Below are 11,773 nucleotides of genomic sequence, written 5' to 3'. Positions count from 1 at the left end.
ACTTGCTATTAAATGAATTGAAAACAATCGAATTATCCTTTAACAGGAATTGATTAAATAACTTTATGTTTGATGATACTATGCAGTTATAGAAAAAATAATGTTGACCTACATTTAATGACATGCGAAAATATATACAACATGCTACTGCATTAGAAAGCAGCATACAAAACACTATGTATACAGAATTATCCAGCTTATGTAAAATTATAAGTATATGTGTGTATATGCATTATAAGATGATTCGAAAATTGCTCAGCAAAATTTTAGCAGTGATTATCTCAAAGTGGTAAGATTTCAGGTGATTTTTCTTTTTCCTTTTATGCCTTTGTGTACTGTTTTGATTTTTTAAAACAATTATCGTATACTATAATTAAAATCAGAAAAATACAAAGCTATCTTCATTAGAAAAAATAAACTTTACAAATTATTTTTCACAATCTTTATATTTAGAAAAGTAATCATTGCACTCCATTCAATTTACATCATCACTTATGTAAAAGTAAAAATAAAACTGATTCATTGTAGTTTACCTCAATATTAATACAATTTCTTTTTAAATATTTTCTCTCCTTTCATTATTTCGATTTAAAAAAAAAAAATCTCTGTTACGGTAGGCCTCTCTTTAAATAAGAAGATTGCCTCTGCTGGACTGTGAGGTATGGCCCCTCGCCGTTCTTCCCTAATGCACAGAAACAGGCACAGGCAGCTAGGGAGCCACGTGCGGAGCCACCAGTTGAACTGATCCTAGATCCCAAGGACAATTAGTGGACTGTTCCACTTTCCAGGAGCAGGGGGGGGGGGGAATTTTCTTAGAAATATAATTTATTTGGTCCCAAACTTCATTAAAGAACTTGCACCTTCCCAACGCAATCAACAGTACAAATTACAATAAACAAACATGTGCAATAATATAAGGGAATCTGAGGTAAAATTTTGAAGTTGAGCTTCTCTTTCTCTCTGCAATAGGAACTCGCTGGGGAGAATAATTTAATCCAGGCGTGTCCAAACTTTTGGCTTCCCTGGGCCTCATTAGAAGAATTGTCTTGGGCCACACATGAAATACGCTAAGGATAGTGGATGAGCTTTAAAAAAAAAATCGCAAAGAAAAAAGAAAGTTTTTGAACTTCTGTTGGGCCACATTCAAAGCTGTCCCGGGCCTTATGGGCCCGCGAGTCATCAGTGGGACAAATTTGGCTTGATCCGAGGTTTCCCGCGCAGGTAAGAGGCTCACTATTTTTTCCCCCCGCCTTAATAATTAGATAATTCTGTAACAGCACCCATTAGTGTGTCTCCTTCCAGAAATATAAGCACTCATTTTGTTCCTCTTCAAGAATTTCCCCAAACTACAGCGATTAATAGAAATGCTGAATTCTGGACCTTGTCCCTCAGGCGTACATAAGGTCAGGGCTGGGAGGGCACGTGGGACTTCCTCGAATCCTATAAATCGAACTGCATTTAATCTTCATACCCGGAATATTTCAGAGCCTGACAGGATGTCCTTGGCCAGTAGTGGGAGGAAAACCACTCGCCTTGGCTTTACCAGGACAGACCTGACTTCATGTCAATGTATTGTTTGTTTTTTGTTTTTTTGAGATCGAATCTTGCTCTGTTGCCCAGCCTGGAGTACAGTGGTGCTATCTCAGCTCACTGCAACCTCCAACCTCCTGGGCTGAAGTGATTCTCTTGCCTCAGGTTCCCGAGTAGCTGTGCCACCATGCCCGGCTAATTTTTATATTTTTAGTAGAGACCGGGTTTCACCCTGTTGGCCAGCTGGTCTCGAACTCCCGACCTCAGGCAATCCGCCTGCCTCAGCCTCCCAAAATGTTGGGATTACAGGCTTGAGCCACCGCGCCCGCCAGTGTATTGTTTTCAATGGGTGTCACTCATTAGGTGTGTAATTAAATTCAGCTAAATGTAATTTAATTTTTAATAATGTTCAATATTTAATACAAACAGAACAAAAAGAATCGACGTGCCTAAATTTTGGGTCATTGTAGTTGAAGCCAGCTCAGATGGAAAGCTGATGTTTTTACAAGGAACACAAGAGAAATCTAAGTTTGCGAGGGAGAAATGAACACGTTTTAATTCTCACAATCTTTATATTTAGAAAAGTAATCGTTGAACTCCTTAATTTGTATTGTCAATTAAGTAAAAAGTAAATGTAAAACGGATTCGTTCTAGTTTGAGTATCTCAATTCGAATACGATTTCTATTTAAATATTTCCCTCCTTGCATTATTTACTTTTAAAAAAATCTCTATTAGGACGAGCCAGGTCTTTAAATAAATTGTCTTAGTTTGACTGTAATTTACAGCCCCTGGCCCTTCTTCCCTAATGCACGACACAGGCACAGGCAGCCCTGTTGCCGAGGGGAGCCACCTGCACAGACGCGAGTTGAGCTGGGGCTTTACATGCCTTATCTCATTTCCTTTTTTGTTGGTTTGTTTTTTGAGACAGAGTCTGGCTCTGTCGCCCAGGCTTGAGTGCAGAGGCACGATCTCGGCTCACTGCAACCTTCGCCTCCTGGGTTCAAGAGATTCTCCTGCCTCACTCAGCCTCCCGAGTAGCTGAGAATTACAGGCGCACACCATCATGCCCGGCTAATTTTTGTGTTTTTAATAGAGATGGGGTTTCACCATGTGAGTCACGCTGGTCTGGAACTCCTGATCTCAGGTGATCCGCCCCAGCCTCCCAAAGTGCTGGGATTACAGACCTGAGAGAACCTCGTTTGCTAATTTTTTTTGAGACTGAGTCTCCTTCAGTCACCCAGGGTGGAGTGCAGTGAGGCGATCTCAACTCACTGCAACCTCCACTTACTGGGTTCAAACAATTCCCTGCGTCAGCCTCCCGAGTTGCTGGGATTACAGGCGCCCGCCACCACGCCTGGCTAATTTTTGTATTTTTAGTAGAGACAGGGTTTCACCATGTTGGCCAGGCTGGTCTTGAACTCCCGACCTCATGATCTGCCCGCCTCAGCCTCCCAAAGGGTTGGGATTACAGGCATGAGCCACTGCGCCTAGCCATCTCATGCATGTGAGGTGGTGGGGGCCTGAATTTCAACTAATCTGGAGGCTGAGGCAGGAGAATTGCTTGAACCCAGGAGGCTGAGAGGTTGCAGTGAGCCAAAATCACACCACTTCACTACGGCCTGAGAGACACACTCTGTGTCAAAAATAAAAATAAAAAATAAAAGAACGAAAGGAAAAGAAATTTTAAAAAAAATGGAAACTTCTTTGCATAAGAAAACTCAAAGAACAGGTAGAGAATATGGGCCTGTTTTGGTTTAGTTAGAAAACAAATTCTGAACAATGTCTATTCGCTCCATAACCAAAACTTTTGAACAATTAATTATCAGTTCAATTTGAAATTAGATAATGTGACTTTCCACAGAAAGACATTTTCATAGGATATTAATAGAGGTTATGTGATAACGGGATTTCATGATTTAAAAAATGAGTTAAACAAAATTTAACAGATTTCTTCAATGACGAGCTTTCAGAGCCTTTAATATTTTGATATGCATGATAAATCTTCAAGTGGAGGAATATGGCCAAAGAATTCTTTATTTCTGGATCATTTTGCAAGACTAATGTTCTGTGAGATAATTTGAGAAATAGCGGTGTAGTGACTCGGTCTAGTTAAATCATCTTAAAGTAGATTTGGTACAGACAATATCATATTGTCAATTTGTTTGTAAAAAAGTTAGTGATTTGCCAAAAAGTGTAATGTCAGTAAGTCCTATCTCATTTTACAGTCCATGGGTTTTATCACTAAGTTTTATTCCAATCTATAGTTTATTTCTTGCCCTGTTAGTATGTGAGAGGAAAATAAAAACCAGAAACATGTCATTTTTAATGAAATATACCATTTTGGGGGGAGGGGTGTATCATTCATTCAGCACACATTTATAGAGTGCCTAGCCAAGCACTGTGTTGCTGCTGAAACTACAAGAGAAGTTAGGGGAATGAGTTTTTTTAAAGTGTAAAATATATTAATATGCAGTACATATTAAGCCCTAAACAAACTAAGGAACAAGTGAACAAAGTCTCCAGTTTATTACTTTTTATAAAAGTCTGCATATTTTATCCCACTAGGACCAATCTTTCAGTTAGAATTTAGATTATATTTGATGATTAATTCAAGAAATGCTGGATCTTTTGGTCTATAATTGGTTTATTATAACTTAATTTATATTTTCTCTTTATAAAATTGTTCATACTTTTTGAAGCTTTGAAATCCTTAGTCATTCAACAATTTGATATAAATCTCTTGTATTTTTTTCTAGATGTGTACTGCTGATTTTTAACTCTAACTCTTTAAAGTACATGGGATTTGGTAGATGATGAGTGAGACACTAAATAGATTTTCCCAAATGTTCAATCAGTTTTCACAGTACCATTTATTGAATAATTTTCCATCCCACCATCTTTCTTTCTGAGAGATTTTATATGAGATGAATGTTGACTACCTTTTGAGCATCTGTTAAAATGATCATGTGTTTCTGATTTCACTGGCTGATATGATGTATTTATAGTATAGTAATGGGTTCACATGTTTGCAATTATGTTATGAACTTAATTATTATGGGGTATTCTTTAAATTACTGTTGAATTAAGATTTTCAGTATTTAAGATTTTCTTTAGTTTTCATTTTAATAATTTTTGGTTACATTTTAGTTTCAGAATTCTATTAGGCTAATAAAATGAATCGGATCATTTTTAATCACTTTTACGTTCTGAATAGCTTCTGAAGCATGGAAAAATGCGATTTCATAAATGTTTGATGAAATGATCTATCTGGACTTAGCAATATTTCAAAGTAATTATTTAATAATATTAAAAGTATGTATCTTTTAGTTGGTTATTCTTGATCAACTCTAAAAAGTTTGGATAAAAGAAAGTACGAGGAAGAGAAATTAATTACTTTCAAGCCCATCTTTCAGAGATAACATTTTGGTGTATTTCTTTCCAACTAATTTTTAAATAACAAAATTAGCATTATGATGTATTTTTTTCTGATTTTCTATACCATGATTTGTGCTTATTCTCCTATAATCCAATATCCTTTAAAACATATATGTATATATTTTAAAACAAGCAGTCAATTGGTAGATAATTAAGTTTTTATTTCTTTGCAATTATAAGTGGTACATCATTTTCCTATGAGTCCCTCCAAAATATTTTAAAAGTATGTTCATATCCTGAGTTCTATTAACTTACCTGAATAATTTCTAATGGTGGATTAATTTTGCTTTTACATTTAAAAGTTAGAATTTCATCTGCACGTTAGTGGATTTAATGTTAGATTGCGGTTTTGTATTCATTTATTTATTCAATGATTCATTCAGTAGATATTTATCAAGCACATATTCTGTTAGGTGCTAATAAACCAAGCATAGTCCTTGCTCTAGTGGAATTTACAGTTTAGGGAGTGAAGACAGACATAAATCAAATAATCACATCAATAATGTACAAATATAAACTGAGACAAGTGCCCAAAATGAAAGGAATTATGGGTTTCTTGGCTGCAGGGAACATGATATCATTTAAAGTATTAGAAAGAGGGCCAGAGTGGCTGGTGCTGGACTGCAAGGGGGAGATAGTTGAGAGATGAGACTGGAGAAGCAGGCAAGGATACACCATGCAGATCTTGTGACTTATTAAGAATTTTAGTCTTTATCTTAAAAGTAATGAGAACTAAAGATTTTAACAGCAGGCTTACATGATCACATTTACATTTGGAAAAGATCGCTATGGAAGCAGAAAAAAGAGTTGGGGGGATGAGTGTCTTTCTGGATGGCAGAAACCCATAAGCTATTACAGTAACATAGGCAAGAAATGATGGTAGCCACTTCTGGCTACCAATAATAATTGATGACTAAGTTGGTGTTGCTGGAGACAGAGAGAAGTAGACAGCTTTGATGGATATTTAAAAACATCATTTATTAATAGTCTATCCTTACTCCTTGGCTTATGACATACTGGAGTTTCTTCCAACTATCTGTACATTTCTATGGCAAATACGTTACAACCACTTTAGCTTTACAATGTATTTCAGTATTTAGAGAGGTAAGTACACTCCACCAAAACTCTTTTTTAAAAAAATATGTATGTTGGCTGGGCATTGTGGCTTATGCCTGTAATCCTAGCACTTTGGGAGGCTGAGGCAGGAGGATTTCTTGAGGCCAGGAGTCAAAGACAAGCTTGGGCAACATAGCAAGACCCCTATCTACAAAAAATAAAAATAAAAAAATTAGCCAGGCATGGTGGTATGTGCCTGTAGTCCCAACTATTCAGGAGGCTGAGGCAGAAGGATTGCTCTAAGTATTTTGTTGTTACTGTTGTTATTGTGCTGTTCTAAATGCAATGGATTTAGTTTATTTTAATGCAATAAGATGACAAGATTGTGGAAGCTTGTTGAAGAGAGCTACAATGATGCTACCTCAGATCTAAAACCTTTGGTAATTAATGGGACCCCTCTTTGTCTGAGCCCAAATAGCTAATATGATGATATTTTGTTTGATGTTGCAAGCAAGATACACTGAATACACTGAACTTAAGACTGTAGAGAAAAAAGTAAGAGAATGGATGAGCCTATGAAGGAACTACAGTTATTAATATTAATACCAGTACCTGGGGAGTAGGCAGATGTTACTTGGAGCATGCATTCATGTCCCATATCAGAACTGTCCTGTGCTAAATGGAATCACAGAATTTAAAGAACGACTGAGCTACTTGGTAGAAATAAAATCTGAATTTCAAAAGAAATTCACTAATTTTCATTACCATGAATTATGCTTTAAGTTTCTGTAGCTGACTTTAGAGAGATACATTTGAATTTTGAAAGCATCTGCCTTGTCAACATGGCTCTACTTCAAGAGGAACTGATTGAGCTGAAAGCAAACTATGCTCACCAAGAACCCATATAACTCCAGGATTTTTTTTTTTTTAATGAATATATACATCATCTATTACTATTCTGAAATTTCTGGCTCTGTAGTCAAATTCTTGCAACACTTGAGTCTTCCAATTTTTTTAATGTGTATTTTCTTTCCTGAAACTACGGAAATAAAATCTAAGGACCACTTTCAATAATGTAAACCTGGACTGAGAACTGAGATGGGCCCTGTCTGTATACAGTTCTCCCTCTTTTTTTTAAACAGCTTCATTGAAATATAATTCACATACCATACAATTCACCCATTTAAAGTGGACAATTCTGTGTTTTTTTATTATATTCACAGATACGTGCAATTCACAACAGTCAATTTTAGAGCATTTTCATTACCTCAGAAAGAAACTCTGTACCCTTTAGCTATTCTCACCCATGCTCCCACCCTTGGCTTTAAATAGCTGGTCATCTACTTTTTGTCTGCATAGATTTCCATATTCCGTTCATTTGATTGCAGTCATATAGCATATGGTCTTTTGTGACTAGCTTCTTGGACTTAACATAATGATTTCAGGACCCACGCAGGTTGCAGCAAGTATCAGTACTTCATTCTTTTTTATGGCCACATACATACCATTATATAGATACCGTATTTTGTTTATGCATTTGTCAGTTGATGGGCACTTGCGTTGTTTCCACCTTTTGGTGATCCTGAATAATGCTTCTATAAACCAATGTGTACAAGTTTCTGTGTAGACATATGTTTCCATTTCTCTTGAGTACATACCTAGAAGTAGAATCACTGGGTCATATAGTAACTAGATGTTTAATCACTTTAGGAGAACTGCCAGACTCTTTTCCAAAGTGGCTGCACCATTTTATACTCCTATTGGAATATATAAGGTTGCAGTTTTTCTCTGTGTCTTTGCCAATAATTGTTATCTGATCTGACCTTTTTATTCTGGTTATCATAGTGAGAACAAAGCCTTGTAACTGAAGAATGAGAATCTTGTAGGTTTTTAATTTGCGTTTCTCTGGTGATGTCAAGCATATTTTCATGTACTTATTGGCCATATGCCTTTCTTCTTTGGAGAAATGTCTATTTAGATTAATTGCCCATTTTAAGTGGGGTTGTTATTTTTTTACTGAGTTTAAGAGTTCTTTACATATTGTAGACATATATCCCTTATCAGATACATGATTTGCAAATACCTTTTCTATTCTGTGAATTTTTTCACTTTCTTGATGGTGTCTTTTGAAGCACTAATGTTTTAAATTTTGATGAAGTTCAATTTATGGTGTTTTTGTTTGTTGGCTTCTGGTGGCTTGTGCTTTTGGTGTCATAGCTAAGAATCCTGTCAAATCCAAGGTTATACAAATTTATCCTTTTTTTTTTTCTGAGAGTTTTACAGTTTTTCTCTTACATTTAGGTCATTGATCCATTTTGAGATGAGGTCCTTGTCTTTTGCATGTGGCTACCCAGTTGTCTCACTATTTGTTGGACAATAGCCTTTGGTTCTTGAACCACGTTTGATCTGTTATATACCAGTATTCTCACTGACTTCAAAATTACTTGAAGGCTAGTACTTGGCCCATAATTTTATACCTTTTTATAAATAAAGCTCATTTAACTAATGTGACACAGTTTTGTAATACTGTAAAACTAAATGCTTTTTTCTGGTTGTTGAGACAGGCTCTCACTCTGTCACCCAAGCTGGAGTACAGTGGTGCCATCATGACTGACAGCAACCTCTACCTCCTGGGCTCAAGTGATCCTCCCCCTTCAGCCTCCCAAGTAGCTGGGATGACAGGTGCACACCACCACACCTGGCCAATTAAAAAAAAAAAAATTGTTTTTTAGAGAAGGGGGGGGTCTCACTATGTTGCCCAGGCTGGACTCAAGCAATCCTCCACCTCAGCCTCCCAAACTGCTGGGATTACAGGCATGAGCCACTGTCCTCAGCCAAAAACTAAATACCTTTGAATAGCTAATAAGTTATAATTCTACTATTGTTATAATTTAAAATGTATGTGGCCCCACATGCATATGGATTTCTGATAGTTGTGATTCACTACTGGAAAACATGCAAACCTCTGAAATATGGCATAATCTTCACTTCCACCCTGTCATGCTAGTTTTTGTCTTACTGCTAGGTGACATGAACAATTAAGACTATATTACCCTTAATTTAAAGGAACCAAAATGTGTGGGGATGGTGGGAACCAATGGTGAGTGGATAGTTATTATGAAAGGGTTGGTAGTAAGAGAAACTGGTTAAGAAGGAGAGATGAAAGTGAAACAGCAAGAATGGTGAGCAAGCATGGATTGCATTGGAATTGCACCTTGGGGCTAGAGCAGACAAAATACCTGGGAAGTTTGCTGTAAGCTTTCTAGATGTGGATTGAAAATATTATTAAGTTGAAAGTATTATTGTCAAGGAGAATTTGCTGCTAAAAAATAAATCACTTGACTGGCTGCATTAACTTTCTCATTGATTCACCTTTCTCCAGCCTCTCTTACATTCAATCCCTTCATTCAGTTACCCAAGCTTGTTTTTTGTTTTTTTGTTTTTTGTTTTAAATTATTTTTTAAAACACGTTATGTCCCCTGAGGGGGTGCACCATTCCTGGAAGTACTGCAATACCAGGTCGATGCGTGGAGCGGACGGAGCAAGCTCCTATTCCAACTCCCTGCTCCAAAAATCCATTTAATATATTGTCCTCGGATAGAGGACACATCAGATATTAAACTGATAAGAACAGATACCACACTTGATCTTAGCCAAAAGGCTGAGAAGCGATGCTTCTGTTTTAATTGAAATTACAAAAGAAATATATAGCCACCTCAAGAGTCCAGATGAGAAAGTATCATGTCATGAATATGAACATTTTTACAGCTCAATACATATTTCTAAATTGTATGAAATTTCCAAGTTCACCACACGTTAAGTATTGTTCCTTTTGTGGGGTAATGTTACAGGTACTTCCTTTTATTGTTAATTGTAGGGTTATTCTAAAATGCAAATTTTGTCATATTATCCTTTATGTAAAGCTCTTTAATATTTATTTGTTGAATGTGGGGTAATATCTGCCTCCTGGGTTCAAGCAATTCTTGTTCCTCAGCCTCTGGAGTAGCTGGGATTACAGGTGTGCACCAACACACCTGGCTAATTTTTCTATTTCTGGTAGAGATGAGGTTTCACCTTGTTGCCCAAGCTGGTCTCAAACTTGTGATGTCAAGTGATCTGCCCACCTCGACCTCCCAAAGTGCTAAAATTATAGGCGTGAGCCACCGCGTCCCACCTAAGAATATTATCTGCCAATTTGGATATGCAACTTCAAAATTTCTTTAAGCTCACATTCTGATACTCTTAGAATACTAATATTCCAAAAAAAAAAAATACCGGGAATTAGAGACTTACTTATATTCAGAGGCATACTAAACTCTTATCAGTGAATATAATAGCTACACTGTAGTCAGAATAGTTTTCAAACCAGTTTTCTGGTGAGCATTTCTTAAAGAGCCAGATTCCACAACTATGATGTTTTATAGCAATATTGCGTACACAATGAAAATCCAAAAGATGTAATGTAAACACAAAATTAAGCATGATCATTTCTAAGCTTCTAGCCAAAATGGACAGTCAAAAATTTTTACAGAAATTCTGAAAGACATCCAATACATTCTTTAAATTAAAAATACTTTTCCGTCTATGAAGTATTGTCAGGTACTACTATAGCTCTTCTAAATTCATAATGTAAGCTATTTTCCCATACATCAAGCAAAAGTTACATCATTTGCCTAGATATAATTCTAAGTAATCATCTGACTCTATTGGAGAAAGCTGATGAATGGTGATGTTAAAATTAGGAAGAAGGCAATGCTGAGTGTTAATTTTACAGTTTTTGTAGAGTTAATTGTAGGTGCTTTAGAAGCAGTACAGAATTTGACAGTGTAAGATGGAAAGAAGCTGATAAATCTGAAACATTAAATAAATTTGGGTTTTGGTGCTTTTTTTTAAAGGAGAAAATAAAATATTTCAAATGTCTAAAGAAAAATATTAAAAGCAGTATTCACGTGTGGGTACAAATTCCTGACTAAACTTTTATGTTTAATTTTTTAGGAAAAGAGAACTTCTTTACTGAAATCACTTTTTTGATGCTTTTCCTTACCTGTCATCGTTCCTAACTTTGGAATAAGGTTCAAGTTATTTTCTCACCAGACTTTGGTTTTTGAGTTGTTAGTCAGAATCTGAGATTATTAAATGAAAACTAGATAAAACAGAAATAACTATACTACATCTTAGATTCTGAAATGTTGACTTTGGTGACATAGTAAATAGTTTTTATTAGACTTTGACATTAGTTAACCCACTATTATGCTTGTCAATAAGGAATAGTTCATGGTAAACCTATTGCCACTTTATTAATTTAATTTTTAAAAGTTCATAATAGCTATTTTTCATGAGTGGAAACATTTAAAAGGTTAGGCTGTTTATGCAATTCAAATAGCCCATATTCATCACAACTCCTGTGTAAAGGAAACAAATAATTACAAGCAGTAATACTGGTTACATTGAGGTTTTTCTTTTTTTGGTATTAAACTGTCTCTAGGACTGTTGAGTTGTACATCTTGGATATCATTGCTATGATTAACTGACTTAACACCAGATGCCAATATATAAAATAATGCCAGTATAATATAGCATTATAAAAGAAGTTTACAGTCTACTTTCTAGTACTCAAAATTTTTTAGGGAAGGCAAGTGAATTGAGAGTGATCGGTTGGGTTGCAGATGAAATCATAGGGAATTGAAGCTGTCCTCTCATTCTGAATCAGTTCCTGGGCGGGGGCTACAAGATCTGATGAACCAGCTTATT

General features: G+C 35.9%; 1 non-coding gene across 1 annotated transcript; it reads right to left on the bottom strand.

Annotated features, from left to right (window-relative positions):
- Positions 1-9,504: 9,504 nt before the first annotated feature.
- Positions 9,505-9,695, bottom strand: LOC120365376 (U2 spliceosomal RNA). The gene has a single exon (XR_005580333.1). It is a non-coding gene; the product is annotated as a U2 spliceosomal RNA (small nuclear RNA).
- Positions 9,696-11,773: the final 2,078 nt, after the last annotated feature.

The sequence above is a fragment of the Saimiri boliviensis genome, chromosome 1 (assembly GCF_048565385.1).
Source record: "Saimiri boliviensis isolate mSaiBol1 chromosome 1, mSaiBol1.pri, whole genome shotgun sequence".
Lineage (NCBI taxonomy): Eukaryota > Metazoa > Chordata > Mammalia > Primates > Cebidae > Saimiri > Saimiri boliviensis.
This window is presented reverse-complemented; position numbering and strand designations above follow the sequence as displayed.